General features: G+C 38.5%; 1 protein-coding gene across 1 annotated transcript in view; it reads right to left on the reverse strand.

Annotated features, from left to right (window-relative positions):
* FNDC3B (fibronectin type III domain containing 3B) overlaps positions 1-7,978 on the reverse strand; it is a 191,244-nt gene extending 183,266 nt beyond the window's left edge. Inside the window, exon 1 of the mRNA XM_085322314.1 lies at positions 7,965-7,978. The gene's annotated coding sequence lies outside the window, so the exon portion shown is untranslated. The remainder of the gene's footprint in view (positions 1-7,964) is intronic.
* Between the last annotated feature and the right edge of the window lie 6,052 nt (positions 7,979-14,030).

Below are 14,030 nucleotides of genomic sequence, written 5' to 3' on the forward strand. Positions count from 1 at the left end.
ATAGAAAGTCAAACTTAAGCTTCATGCAACAACGTATAATGCTCATTTCATTTTTCCTCATTATACCTGCAAAAATTAATTTACATCAGTGCACAACTGTAGGGATGCCAGAGCCTACAGTCAATAAAGAAAAAAGCCTACACAAGTGAAGTTCTGCTCTTCAGAGGCAAATCATGTGGGAGATACCCATGATACACATGATTACATGATGGGAGAAAATAGGGACTCCTTACCGAACACCGGTGTCTTTTTGATCAAGGAAACAAAAGCACCTGATGAAGGAGGTAGATGCACCCTTATTTCTGTTCTGCAAATGAAACACTCAAGTACCATCTAATTTTAGTTGGATCCTTCCACTATCCTCAGTTCATATAGCTTCATAATGTCATCTCCAGTAATGTCASTGCAAAGTAATATCCTAATGAAACAGCAGGGAACCATAAACTTCCTGCTTTTCATATTGCTGAGAGAATACTGCTGTCAAACCACACGCTGAGAGGCCTTTCAGACTGAAACGGCACCAAGATTCATACAGTCTGTTCGCACCAAGAGCGTTGTACTAATATGCTACCTCCACTGACCTAGCRAGGCCTCCCCAGCCCAGCAGAAAAGCAGCAAGGGCCCGCGTGCCCCTGCCCAGCAGGACCATTTCACGAGCAGGGGTCTGCCACGAGGCCAGCCCCGGACGGCTGTCACTACTGCTACGTGCCTTAGGGATCACACCGCTTCCCTTTCCAACCCATTAGCCGTGCCAGGGGAAGGGTGTAATGAGAACTCAGGCCAAAAGACTTCTACYTTTCCCCACCACTCACTGGCAGAAAGTAAACTTCCCCCAGGTCCCTAGTTGGGACAAGTGACAGGCCTGCTATCTTTAAACAAGAGCTCGATCCATTGCACAAGCCTAGGAGTTTTCTAGGCAGAAAGATGAAGAAAGGAAGTCGTAAGTAACCACCAAATGGAGTTCATCTTCAGGTCATTTTAAACTACATTGCCCTGACTTTCAAGATGGCTCACTTTTATCCACTCCTAGAAACAACCATTCACAGAACTTCAGATTTCTGGAAAAAAATGTTTATGAATGTTTGATCGAAAAATATTTCATTCAGAGTTAGAATTAAAAAAAAAAAAAGTTTTGCATCTTAAGATGTATATACATATGTTGACCTGAATCACAAGAAATGGACTTTGACTTGGATAGCACACATGATGGGGAAGAGGACCTTATAAAAAAGGTAAGCTGTTCCGGAGGCTTGCTGAGTAGGTATTAATAATATACAATTCACAGAGAATTTCACTAAACAGATGACAACAGAGCATGCAAATCCTTCAGATTAAGGAAATCTCAGAACTCCAGACAGAAGTGTCCCAGCTGGAAAAAGACAAGATACACCAAAAGGTGCTACTGACTGAAACTGCAAGAAAGGCTAAGTCTTTTACATTTGATTTCTACAGTATCTGGCATAAATGTAAACCACTTTTCTTTATCACTGCATATGCTGACACTTCAGCATTCAGTTTTTCCTTGAGATGTGCCTTACCTTGCTTATCTCAAAAGAAATCTAGCCAAATCCTGATGAAGCAAAGGATCTTATTCTAAGTATATGTCCTTTTAGAATGACTTCCAAATTAAGTAGATCAACTTCCCTTTTTGTATAATACAGCACATACATAATATATATAACAACTTACCTTTGAGAAGAAAAGCAGAAACTTCAAAGTAACAGCAAAATACCAGGGTGTTCCCCAGGAGTTAGTCTGCAGAATTCTYAATACAATCTGATGGAGTTAGCATCAAACTCAACTGAGGAACGAACAAGGTTTCCCACCAATATGCTGGAATTCAGTTGTGCTTAATTCAGTGGCATTAATCAATGATGCCACTGACCTAAAACCCAATAAAATTTTATTCCATTACTTTAGCAGCCAGAGGAGCCTTATTGAGGCACACTTCATTTGTATGAACAGGCTGCACTCCCCAGATGCTATTACTTAAGAACGGTGTAGCCCTGGTTTTCCACTATTTACTGACCGCCCAATTCAATGACATTTTGTCAGCACACAGCAAGAGACCATATAGATACCTAGCTTAAAAATACATTGTACAGTTCATTAGTGACAAAAGCCTACCAATTAAGATGAAATGCTCTGCCTGTCAAAAGGTTCACAGGTCCCTTTTCCATTAAGTAGCATTATTAGACATGCTAGTATCTAGTAAAAAAAAATAAGTGTTTTTTTTGGGGGGAGGGGCAGGTTTAACTCAGTTGGCTAGAGCGTGGTGCTGCTAATGCCAAGGTCATGGGTTCAGTCCCCATACAGGCTACGCTGAGGGTTGAACTAGACGATCTCCAGACGTCCCTTCCAACCTTACCATTCTATGACGTTATTCACATTATTCACTACCTATACCATATTGTATTCCTAATAAATCACCTGATGACAAACATAGATCTGTATTAACGATCTGATGTTCAGTGCACAATGTTAAACTACACTTAATAGGGCAGGGAGGAGGGGAATCTCAAGTCCATGCAGCAATTTAATAAAGACTCTCAATACTAACTAGTCTACATGGGGAAAAAGCCCCCCTGCTCTCTCATGTATACATACTCCTCTCTCCACTTCTTCCTCTCTGTATATGTATTTTTTCCATAAATATAACCCCAGAATAGTACAGAAATGCAGTGTTTTTTTCTTTTTTTTTTTTTTTTTTGCTTTGGTTTAAACTGCTGATGACTACGTAAGCAAGAGAGCATTGCAGGCAAATCCTTCAGACTCAGACAGCTGTTCAGCATCTCATCCTCCTCCTAATGTTCACTAAGGAAATTCCCTCATCTTTAATGAATTCTGACCATTTTTTTCCACTGCCTGAGATGAAGCTTTAGCCATAAGATTTTTCCCTAATCTTACTGTGTGTTCCTAGGCAYTACTTTATCAAGCTACCACTTCCAATAACCTAAATCACAGATGCACTGATTAAATGAGTCAGTTGATTGACTTTTCTTACTTTTGACAAGTCCTAATGAACCTCTTACTTGACAAGTATCTAGAAAGCATTTACTCTAATAATAAAAAGAGAGAAACTTTTAGTACCATGAGCAATTGCATTGTGGTTTTACCATGAATGCTGAACTGCAGTTAGAGATTTAGAAATTCTTCAGAATCAAGAGAGTTCTGATCAAAAATAGAGTTCTGGTGGTATCTAACAACAGAACTACTAAGCTGGTAAAAGAGCAGAATTTTTAGATGAGGTAATAGACTGGAAACCTACTATCCAAAAGTCGCCCTTTCCTCTCTAGCAAGACTCATGATGGAAAGAGCATGGTACAGTGGCAGTGTAGTTTAACAGTGAGCACTGAATATCAGATCAGATCTTCTATAATACAAATCTACAGTTGTTATCAAGTGATTTCTGAGTGCTGCTGGAGTACTAGTAAGTAGGTAATGTAAAAACTAAGCAAGAGAGCTCCCTATCCAAAATATAATCTCCATCCCTGTGTCTGCCTGTCCTGTTTATACAGTAAACATGGAGCCTATATTCAAAAAAAAAAAAAAAAAAAAAAAAAAAAAACTATCTTAAATAATGCCACATTATTTTTTGAAGTTATTTACTGTGAGGTTCTCTAAGTTTAATTTTAGTTTAATAGTCAAATACAAGGCAGAGGCCACAAAAAGATGTTCAGAACATGTATAAAAACCATCAGTGAAGAGAAGATAAAAAGAGGTGTAACAGGTGCACGAAATTCACTGCTAGATCCAATCAAGATAATTACTTTTACAGCTTCTCTTGGCAACTTAATCTGCCCGTAGCCCACATTTAGGAACTTACTCTCCCCTTATCTAATCACAGGGGTTTGAGATCATCATGTAAGTCATTGTGCTCCTGAATCAATAGCTCTCCTTGAATACACAAGCACATATACTGACTCAGAGTCGCTGACTAACTTCAAGGATGTTCATTAATGAGATTATAGATTTAAATACACACATATCAACACACACACACACACACACACACACACAAGTTTGTATTTATCTACATAAGGGGTATAATTACCTTATTTTAATCACAACATTCTTAGAAGGCCTAAACCACACTCCGAAATATGAGAGTTCAAAGAATTAAGATTCAGAAAGCTGCAACCTGCTACAAAAGTCTGTAGCCTGACAGTGCGTCTTTCAGTCTTAAAGGAAAACATGCCTGTACACCAAAACCTTATACAGCACTTGCTTCAAAAGACTGAATGTACTGGAGGATTCAGCTCTTGCCACTGGCACATACCAAAGATTCCAAGTAATTTTTACACCACTACTACAATGTCTTCATCAGTGCTGCTTTTCTGTTTTAACATGCCCAATCTAAAAATGCAATCTCAGAGTGGTAAATTCAAAGTTGTTTAAGGAAGACTTTTCTTGGGTGCCAGGTATGGAGAGAAAATGGGGTAAGATGTTTAACACACAAACACACATACATGAATCTTCTTATTTCTGAAAACAAAGCCCAGATATAACTCTAAGAACTCCACACCCCTACTAAATTCTTCTCTCTATTTATCAGTATAAGGAAGATAGGAAGGGGGGACCTTTGCTAATGGCTCACCTCTTGATTACACTGTCTTCTTTCTGTAAATTTTACCAGATAGCTAAATGTATGTTGCAAACTTTCAGGTATATCTACAGGCAGAAGAATCTTTTGTGAAAATACTTGTTGCTAGAAATAAAAAACAAAACAGAAAAGCTACAGTAAATACATTCTCATTGTATTTAATAGTTGTAAGTCTTTGTTAGAAACAGCTATCCCAGAATATGCAGCCACATTCATGAGATCAAGTGAATTCTATCTTAAGTTTACAGAAGGAAGCATATACAAACAATCTTACAAAGGTATTTTCATGGCAGGAAGCTACAAGCACTTCTCTGCTGCTACAGTGCCTGACCCCACCGTACTACAAGTGAACCATGCAGCCGACGGGGGAGCAGACAGCGAGGGCAGAAGCAGCAATGCAAAATACACTTCAGTTTCACTAAAGGATTAAGCAGATCACAAATCACCAATTAAACACTGCTTTATGATTTAGGCTTTAATTCATTACAAGACAAAGGCAAAATATGCAACAGACCCTGGAAGTTAGTCAGGAATGTTTTGCACCAGCTACTCCTCTCCAAAGGCTCAGGCTTCTTTGAAAGTAACCTCCCTCTTAACAGAAGTGTCCAAGTGTTTCCTTTTCTAAAGGACCCAATGGGTAACTGCCGTACAATACTGGCAACAGTAAACACAATAGTCAACTATTCAATATGCACATTAGGCATGCTGATGGTTTACAGCTATGTAAGAAGTCCATATTTTTCAGTTCTCCAGTGCTTTTCTATTTCTTTTCTCAACAAATGATAGAAAGACTACAGAAAGAAACCTAGAGTCTTCCACCTTAATGACCTTAAGGTGCAAGCTCCCCCCCACCGCTTCAATTTTCTGGATTTTAATTGCTGAAAAATAAATTCTTGTGAACAGGAAATCTCCTGAGCAGAGGATATCCAGCTTAAGGTATTATGCATTTTTCCTTATCTGTCATTCCACAGGTCAGTTTTCAACACAATGCAGACCAAAAGGGCTGCTTCCCCCAGACACGTTCCACTGTAGCAGTGGCCAATGCCTTACAGTTTCGGTTAAAACGGCTCTTTAAGATTTTCTCTTCCACCATACTCAAYACCAAGAGTTGCCTTACAGACCAAAGAAAGAGAAGTAACACTGCTTTCCAACTAACAGCAGCTAGCAAGAGTACATCCTTCCCAACCTCTCCTTGCTATGCTGGCTGCCCAAACCATAAGCACCATACAGTGTTAAAGACCAGGCTCACAACCCTCAACCATTAATGGTCTAATCTTACCTAGGTGGCGTGGCCTTTCAAGCGATCCCTTCACTCAATTTCCTCAACAACTGCACTCCACAAAAACAAACATCCTGTCAGTTTTAAGAGCCAAATCCACAACTGTAGCAGGCAGCTCTCAGCAACCAAGGCAGCAGGAGGAAGAAGGAAAGCTGCACAGTCCCAGAGAGTCCTGGGCAGGGTGGCGGAAAGCCCCACTGCCTGCAGACTTCGCTGCTCCATTCATTCACTGGAAGGAATCAGAAGTTACGGCAATGGGCACTTGGCTGTAGAAGAAAATCTGTCTGACAAATCTTCAAACAGCTTGCAGGGTTCCCACATGGCAGTTTCTCGTGCCTAATYCACATGGCTAATTGAGGCTCCCCATATTAGCAGCTTGTAGTCCAAYGAAAGCGTTCGAAATTGCCCTTTTGGGGATAACATCGACTGTATAGAAAYTGTGAGCTTTCAATGAACTCATCTAAATTACACAATGTAGGTACTAGGGAATAGTCATGCTATAACTCACCATCCAACTTTTCCCTGCTTGACCATTTTTAAGCCCCAGTGAAACAATATCCGTTTTGATGATTCATGTTAAACTCTTTTCCAGGAGCTTATGTTTCTTAACAGCAGAATAATCTTAAAAATCAATAATCTTAAAATCAACATTAGATCCCTTTAAGGCACCCTGACTCTTAAGTAGCCTGTTGTCTCTTCCTATCATGAGAAAAAAAAATAATCAATCAAAATCCACAAAGTTAAATGTGGAAGAACGTGGAAAGCCTAAGATGCCATCTTTAGAAAAGGTAGACTGTTAAATTTTGCTGCCCCYGTATTTCAAGATAAGCAAAGCAGAAATTCTGGCAGTATCGATCTGCAAACATGAAACTCAGTTCTTTTTAAAAGACATCTCTTTAAATCTTTTAAGTTATCACTTACTATTCTTCTATTAAAAAAGACATCCAGATCTACAGTCTTAGTAACATACAGTACTTCTACTGTCTATGTTTGCTATTCTCTGTTTAAATATCCCCTATCTTTACAAGAATATGGTTCATCATTCATGATTTCACTGAAAACAGCTAATGCTTCATTTTTAACACACTCCAAAGACATCTGCTGCTATTTTCAGTACTCCATAAAAAAATTATGCTTTCTAAAATGTTTCAATATATCCTTAACCAAAGGATATTTTCATTTTAGTCAGTTATACTCGCAGCAGCTGACAAGCTTATGAGTAAATACATTACAAAGTAATGTTCCCCATACACTGATCCTTGTGCCCTGACTATACATATACATTAATACACTCTCACAACTCAGGCTGATTTAGTACCTTGCAGAAGTTACCACTCTGTCTCCTCCAACTCTGATAATTGCTATCTTAAATTGAAAAGCAGCCCAAGTTCTTTGAAGTTACTTACAAGGGGCTCCCACTACATTTCGTTGTCTTTTCTCTGGAATCAAAATATTCCCACTTTACCAGCTTAGGGCCAAGGCAGAAACTGGTGTGCAAGTGTGCACGTGCACACCATCTTCATCAACAAATGTGATGCAAGATTACTGGGAAATCCTTTCATCTCCATACTAGCACACTACACGCTATGGAGCTTTGGGATAACGGTYATCACCAGAACCAGGTGTGAACCCCTGAACTGACCCATGCATAGACCTGTCTTGGCTCACCACCATCCTGTGAACCTCCCTGAGCACCATAAGGTGCTGCAAGGGTTAAGAAGTAGGCTACCCAGCAACCACCACAAAACCCAGGCTGACTCTCTACAAGATACCTTGAAATCACCCTTCAACTCACATGACTAAATTAGAGAAGACTTTATTAATACAGTCCAAATATAAACATAYACTTACAATTGCAAACAGCTACATAGCATCAAAGAGGGAAATTATCACTTTTCTAAGAGAAGCCTCTTGCAACTCCTCTTAAAACAGAGCATACCTGCCTATTTACCCAACTAGAGCTACAGATCCATTTTTTGCAAGAGGCTTTTTTCTGTGAAAGCAAAGCAAGAACAGTTTGTTCTCCCACCGACACCCCTTGTACCCATGTAAGTCTTATGCCTAAGACTTGTCTAGACTCACCATGCCGAACTCTCTCCTCCTCCCGAACACTGGATCTCTGCAAAACAAATCCAACCAGGTTTTGGATCTTTTCCTCCCTCCACCCCAGAGAATTAGGTGGYGTTTTCTCCACCAGATGGGAAACAGACTTGTTAACAACTGCTCCAGTGCCTCATTTACAATAAAACAATGCTTGGACTATTCGGTGTTCCTCACAATGGATTATTTCCCAGTCCTATCAGTGCCCCGATCCAGTTCGCCACACAGACGTGGGAGCACAATGAAAACAGCAAAGCAGGGGAGAGAATGAGCTGTCAGAAAGTCACTCCAGTTGCACTTAGCCATGCTAGTGCCATTGTTCGGGGAGCTGTGCTGTGACCTGAATCAATGCTCTCATCTAGGTTAAAAACAAGCCCTGTTGGAAGGCTGTCCAGATCAGAGGGCTGATCRAGCTTGCAGCGTGACCACAGCAACAGCTGTGAGGGCTCAGGAGCAAGAACAGGCAGCTAGAGCTTCTTAAACCTACCCCTGCCAAAACCCCCATACCATGAAGCTATCCTTCCTCTGCACAGGAAGGAGCAATACACCAAATGCTGCTCATCATTTCTGCGTACTCATTAAACACGCACAAGTGAGATTAATGCAGCCGATTCACTACCAGCTCTTAGTTACCATCGAGTAATGTCTCAAATGCCTTTGAGCAATAGTGAATATGGGATGTACAGCTGTCGAAACCTAGCTTTAAAATACACTACGGTATGAAGCTTATGAGCTATGGTAGGATTTATACTCCTCCCAGCGCACAGGTAAATTCTGCAATCAAGATTTAATTTTATCACTGATACTGATGCTATATTTACTGGCCAAAAAAAAAAAAAAAGTCAACGGCATTTTTATTCTCAACGAGGCCAAAAAATGCTCAAGTCTTATCAACGTCTGAGGTTTCTAACTGTAGGATTAGTCATCTTCTGAGGTTTGAGAAGCTCCTCTTTTCACTCGAGGTGGTCAGTTTTCTCCTGACACTCAGAATCCCATCAGTCTTATTCTAATTTGGTATGAAAGAGTCAATGATATTGAGATTCCATCATAATTTTGTTGTCGGTGCATTTCCTCACGTAATAAACTTGAGTTGGACATAGTCATTCAAAACTTTTGCCCTGTTAGCTGTCAGTTTGTTTTGCTCTCAGACAAGCATTTGTAGCAAAACTCCCATCAACTTCAATAGATCTAAGATTAGATTTCCCAGTCCTCAGTTATTTCTAGAAGGTAGGTCCTGTCAAGCAACAGCTCTAGCTGTTCTGCTTTGTTACCTTTGCACATTGAAATTCACTTCCTCAGAAGTGATTCATTCTCACAATGGAAGTGTTAAGTATTTTTTCCAATAGYAGCATTCCCTTTGAAAGGCAGTTCTTTATAAAGGAGCTCTATCTGCTCCAAAAAACAGAGGCTTGTATGCACTCAGGCTTTGGTCAGTAATGCAACAACAGAAGTAAAATTTTAGTCTTTTATTCTGATGTATACTGACCTCATCTTGTTATTTTCACTGGTGCATATCTATTTCTGACATTGTCGACAAGCTTTGATTGGACTGCAGAAGAGAGGAGCAGAATTTTGAGTGCAACATCTGCTCTTACTCATTTGCCTAAGGGGCAGGGGGAGGCAAGAGAGCCAGTAATGCAAGTAGAGAAATTTTTGTCCTTAGGTGACACTGAGGCTATCCCTACATGTTAAAAATGTTGTGTCATTAGTATGTTCTTAATTTTGAACCTATGCAAGTGTATTTAATCAACTGCAAATGAGTAGTCCAAAAATAAAGCAATTCAAGTAACTAATTGGTTAAAAATGTCAAATGGAAACAAAATTGAGTGTCTAATTATGCTGAAGTGTTCAACAGAACACAGATCTATTAAAAACTATTTCCTAATTTACTCAAAACAATTCAATTAAACACTACTGCTGAGCAACATCAAAGAGAAAGCTATTTTCCAGTTACTTAAGAAGCTATAACAATAGTTAAAGATCTTATTGAACCTTTCCAGAAAGATTTTTCAATCCACAGAAGATCTATATCTAATAACTTAAATGGAGTTCCTCCCCCCCMAAAAAATTACAATATTTAACTGGCAAACTTGAACCAAATTCAACAGATCAACAGTTTCATTCCTAGTTTCTGAAAGACAGTTTTACTCAATAAAATTCATTTAAAAATAAACAAAAATGTTACATTTTTGTCTTATTTTTCCTTCAATATCCCTATGAACTGCATACTCTCCTGTATCYTTAGCTTTAATTCTCACAGCAGCATCTAATCTTCAGATGTAATTGCAAAGCCTACTGAGAATCTGGTGTTGACAGGTATTAGTTCAGCAGGGAAAAAAAATTCTTTTAAAAATCTCAAACCCATTATTCCATTCTTTACCAATAAATGGTTCTATAATGCTAGAGGTTATGAGAATTTTAGCCTAGTTTATCTACTGCCTTCATTAGGACAAGTAGAAACTGGTTTTTCTTCCTCACTTGGACAGTAAACTTTCAGTATATGTCTGGCAGCTGACAGACAAAGTTCACTTTCAAGCACAAWGAGTAAAGAAAATATCTACAGGGAATTAAACTAATGTAAGGGAGACTCTCCTCTAAGTTGCTCTCTACACAGGCACTATCATCACCAGAGCCTTGGTGTTCTTGCTAGCTGAGAAAAGACATTCTGCTAGACTATTTCTGCTCTTTATTTTAGATTCAGGTAGAGGAAAAGAGATGAGGAAGTGAGAGGGAAAAGGCAGCATTATTAGAAAACATGCCATATTGTTTCAAATTTAATAAAAATCCTGAACTTAAGTATTTACATGAAATAGATGATATGCTCTCTTAAACTATTCAAGGACATCACTTGGCTCTCTCGCATTATCAATCATAAACATACAATCTAAACAGAAACAACTGAAGGTTATCAGATTTCCGACAATGTCACTTTAATAGCTCAAAGTGTAACAATTTTAGAGACATCTTGAAAACAATGAAGCCACACTGATCTTCATCAGAGAAAAGGCTAGCTACATGCTTGTCAAATTCTTATTTTTATTATAAACTGAATAATTGCTACTGAGAATAAGAAACAAAAAAATGAGAAGGGAAAGACAAAAGCTAATGGAACAATACAGACCTCAGAATATAAAGTCTTCTTAGAAGTTATTCCAAATTCAGTTTTGCAGAACTTAAATGCCAAATAYAATAGATGGTTCTGATTTCCCTTTCCAGGAATTCCATTCCTGACAATTCTTTTTTTGATATAAAATAAATCACTCTGGTCAATAACAAAAAAAGGAACATCCAGAAATCCTTGTGTGTGTCCTGGAAGTAGCAGCAATACATTTTGCAGAGGAATGTTGTTGTAGTTTTGGCAAATATTGTCCACATATATTTTCCTTATAAAATCAAACCAAAAAAAAAAAAAAAAAAAAAACTTACACACACACACACTTCTGGCACTGAATACCAATCACAGTAAAATTCTGTCCTTATTTAAAAAAAAAAAAAAAAGTGCAAGTCTCACTGAATCAGATGCAACCTCTTTTTCATTAGGAGTAAAATAAATTCAATGCTGAGTATTTGCTAGTGTTATCAGTGGCTACATGAAAATAAAGGCAAAAGACTGGACTTTTGGGACTTGTTTTGTCTAAGTACAATTGTTTACAATTCCAGAAGGTTTGGGGGAAGGACTTATAAAACAGTTTTTAGAAATAGTTAACCACATTGAAGTAGATACATGAGTTCCCATCACAGAGGCTATACTAACAATACTAAAAAAAAAAAAAAAAACCCAAATTAACCAAAAAAATACTTAGAATTCTTTCAGCGTTAGAGATCCTCCCATTCTGACATTGAGCATCCCAATCCTGTTCCATGGCTACATTTAAATCCTTCGATCTACCCTTTTGCAAGACAAAGTCAACTGCTGAAAGTAAGTCCCAAATGATGTAAGTAACAACACCAGCAAGTGCAAGTGYAGCAATAGTGTAGGTGAGTCTACATAAACTCAGCTGAAGTCAGTTAAGTTAAGCCCATCAYGTTAAGGGTGCACCTCTTTCTGCACACACAGAGAGGGACACATGACGTAAGGCTACAATCTTAAGAGAGAAAACAAACAAACAGACTCTATTAAGTGTTGCTCTGTTTCACAGCATGTTTGTTTTTGGATAGGTTCTTCTAACAAAGATGCTATTAAAGGAGGTGTTATTAATAGTTCTCACAGTTCTGAACACCAACTGGAATTAACACATTAATATAGGTCTCTACTACAGATATTTTTCTATTATTTGTTCATAACTTGTTCACTCCATTTTAGCGATAGTTGTGCTTGCGCTTCAATGCATGCTACTCTTCCCCTTGTAAGGGCAGAAGTCAAACATCCAAGTACAATCATTTTAAGTCAAACATACCCTTCACTACTTCAGACTTTAACATAAGCAAACTACAGCTCAGCTGTATTCAGTCTGAACTCTTGTTTATCTCTTACTAATGCTTTAGTAATTATCTCTGACAAAAGAGASACATTAATTAAACAAGCAATGACCAACCTTTACTTATAAAACTTCTCCTGTTGCCGAAGTTCAACCTCTTTAAGCAGTTAAGACATGCCAAATTTGAGCAGTGAATAATCAGAAAGCATTTTTACCACAGAGTTAAAATGCATATTTTATAGCCATATCTGAATGATCCACGATAATACAAACAGCACAAACCTCTCTCCTGCACCCTTAGCTTCTGCAAAGTTCAAATAATACAAACAAAACAAGCTGTGCAGGCTGCCAGAGAAGCATCGTCCACAAAAGTAATGTAGATGCACAAAACCTCTGCATGTCAGCGAGTGCTACTACAGATCCTCATTATTTGTGCTTTTACAGTACACACTGTTCCAGTGAAGCCTAGGTCACTATTATTCAGTGCAATGCACTCTGCATTGAGTAAATATAAAGAAAGACAAGGTTTCTACCTCAAGCTGTTCAGAAGGAAAAAGAAAAAAAAAAAATCTTTCTAAGGCTTTCTTACAAAGGACGTAATAGCCCTTCACTTTGAATATGAAAAACAAAAGCAGAGAGTTCCAAAGTATGAAGAAATGAAGGACAGGTAGCTAAAATATTTTTTAAAAACACCAAAGGAGAACAAAATTTAAATCTAAATAGGTTGCCCAACTATTCTTTAAATCAGCATATCACTTACTAAGATATACTACAGCAAATCAATTCAAGTTTTACACATTTGTGCATGGCAGAACATTGAGGAATCCAAGAGATTTACTTGCAAAATTTTCACATGCACTTTTTCTTAACCCTTTTTATTTAGGGTGGGATGTGGTGGTTAGCAGAAGAGATTACTGAACAGGGAGAATACTGACATTTGTATTTGTAATTATTAGTCTTTATATATGACTACTGTTAAAAAAGAAACAACACACCACACGTGCACATCATCATTTCTCCACTCAACACTGCTGTTTCCCATTTCCACTCTTACCTACCCAGGAATATTCTTCCCCTCTGCTGGAAAGGTACATAAGTAATTATTTCAGTTGTGGAGCAGGTTTGGAATCAGGAAGTCATTTTATTAGYGAAAAGCAGGGAAATGCTACGAGTTCAATATGTCCAGTTAGCACACAGTGTCCCACCTGAACACTTCTTGCACATATGACAGGAGTGTAGGAGGACAGTTTCAGGTAAGGTTCAGGCAAGCCTAAGAGAAGGCTACTACCAGAAGGTACAGTCATAACCCTCATCTCCTGCTACTGCCTCTGGTATCAGGAGAGAGTTAGCGTTCAAGCAATGGCAGGACTAGTCTACGAATTACCTTTGTAGAAAGTTAGTTTTCAGGTGGATTGACTCACTGCACTAAAACAAGTGATAGGAACAAGTAGAATTGGACTGACCTTTCAATGCAGCAACACTGACCTGGAACTGTTTAAGGCAGCCAGGAATGCGCACTGCAAAGTGCTTCTGCAGAATTTTAGCTGTTGATGCGCACAGTTGGATTACACCTAGTTACCATATCATGACGTGTAACTAGTTAAAAGAAGAGCTACCAAGTTCTGTATGA

This window comes from Rhea americana, unplaced genomic scaffold, assembly GCF_003343005.1.
Source record: "Rhea americana isolate MKP2758 unplaced genomic scaffold, rheAme1 scaffold_76, whole genome shotgun sequence".
Classification (NCBI taxonomy): Eukaryota; Metazoa; Chordata; class Aves; order Rheiformes; family Rheidae; genus Rhea; species Rhea americana.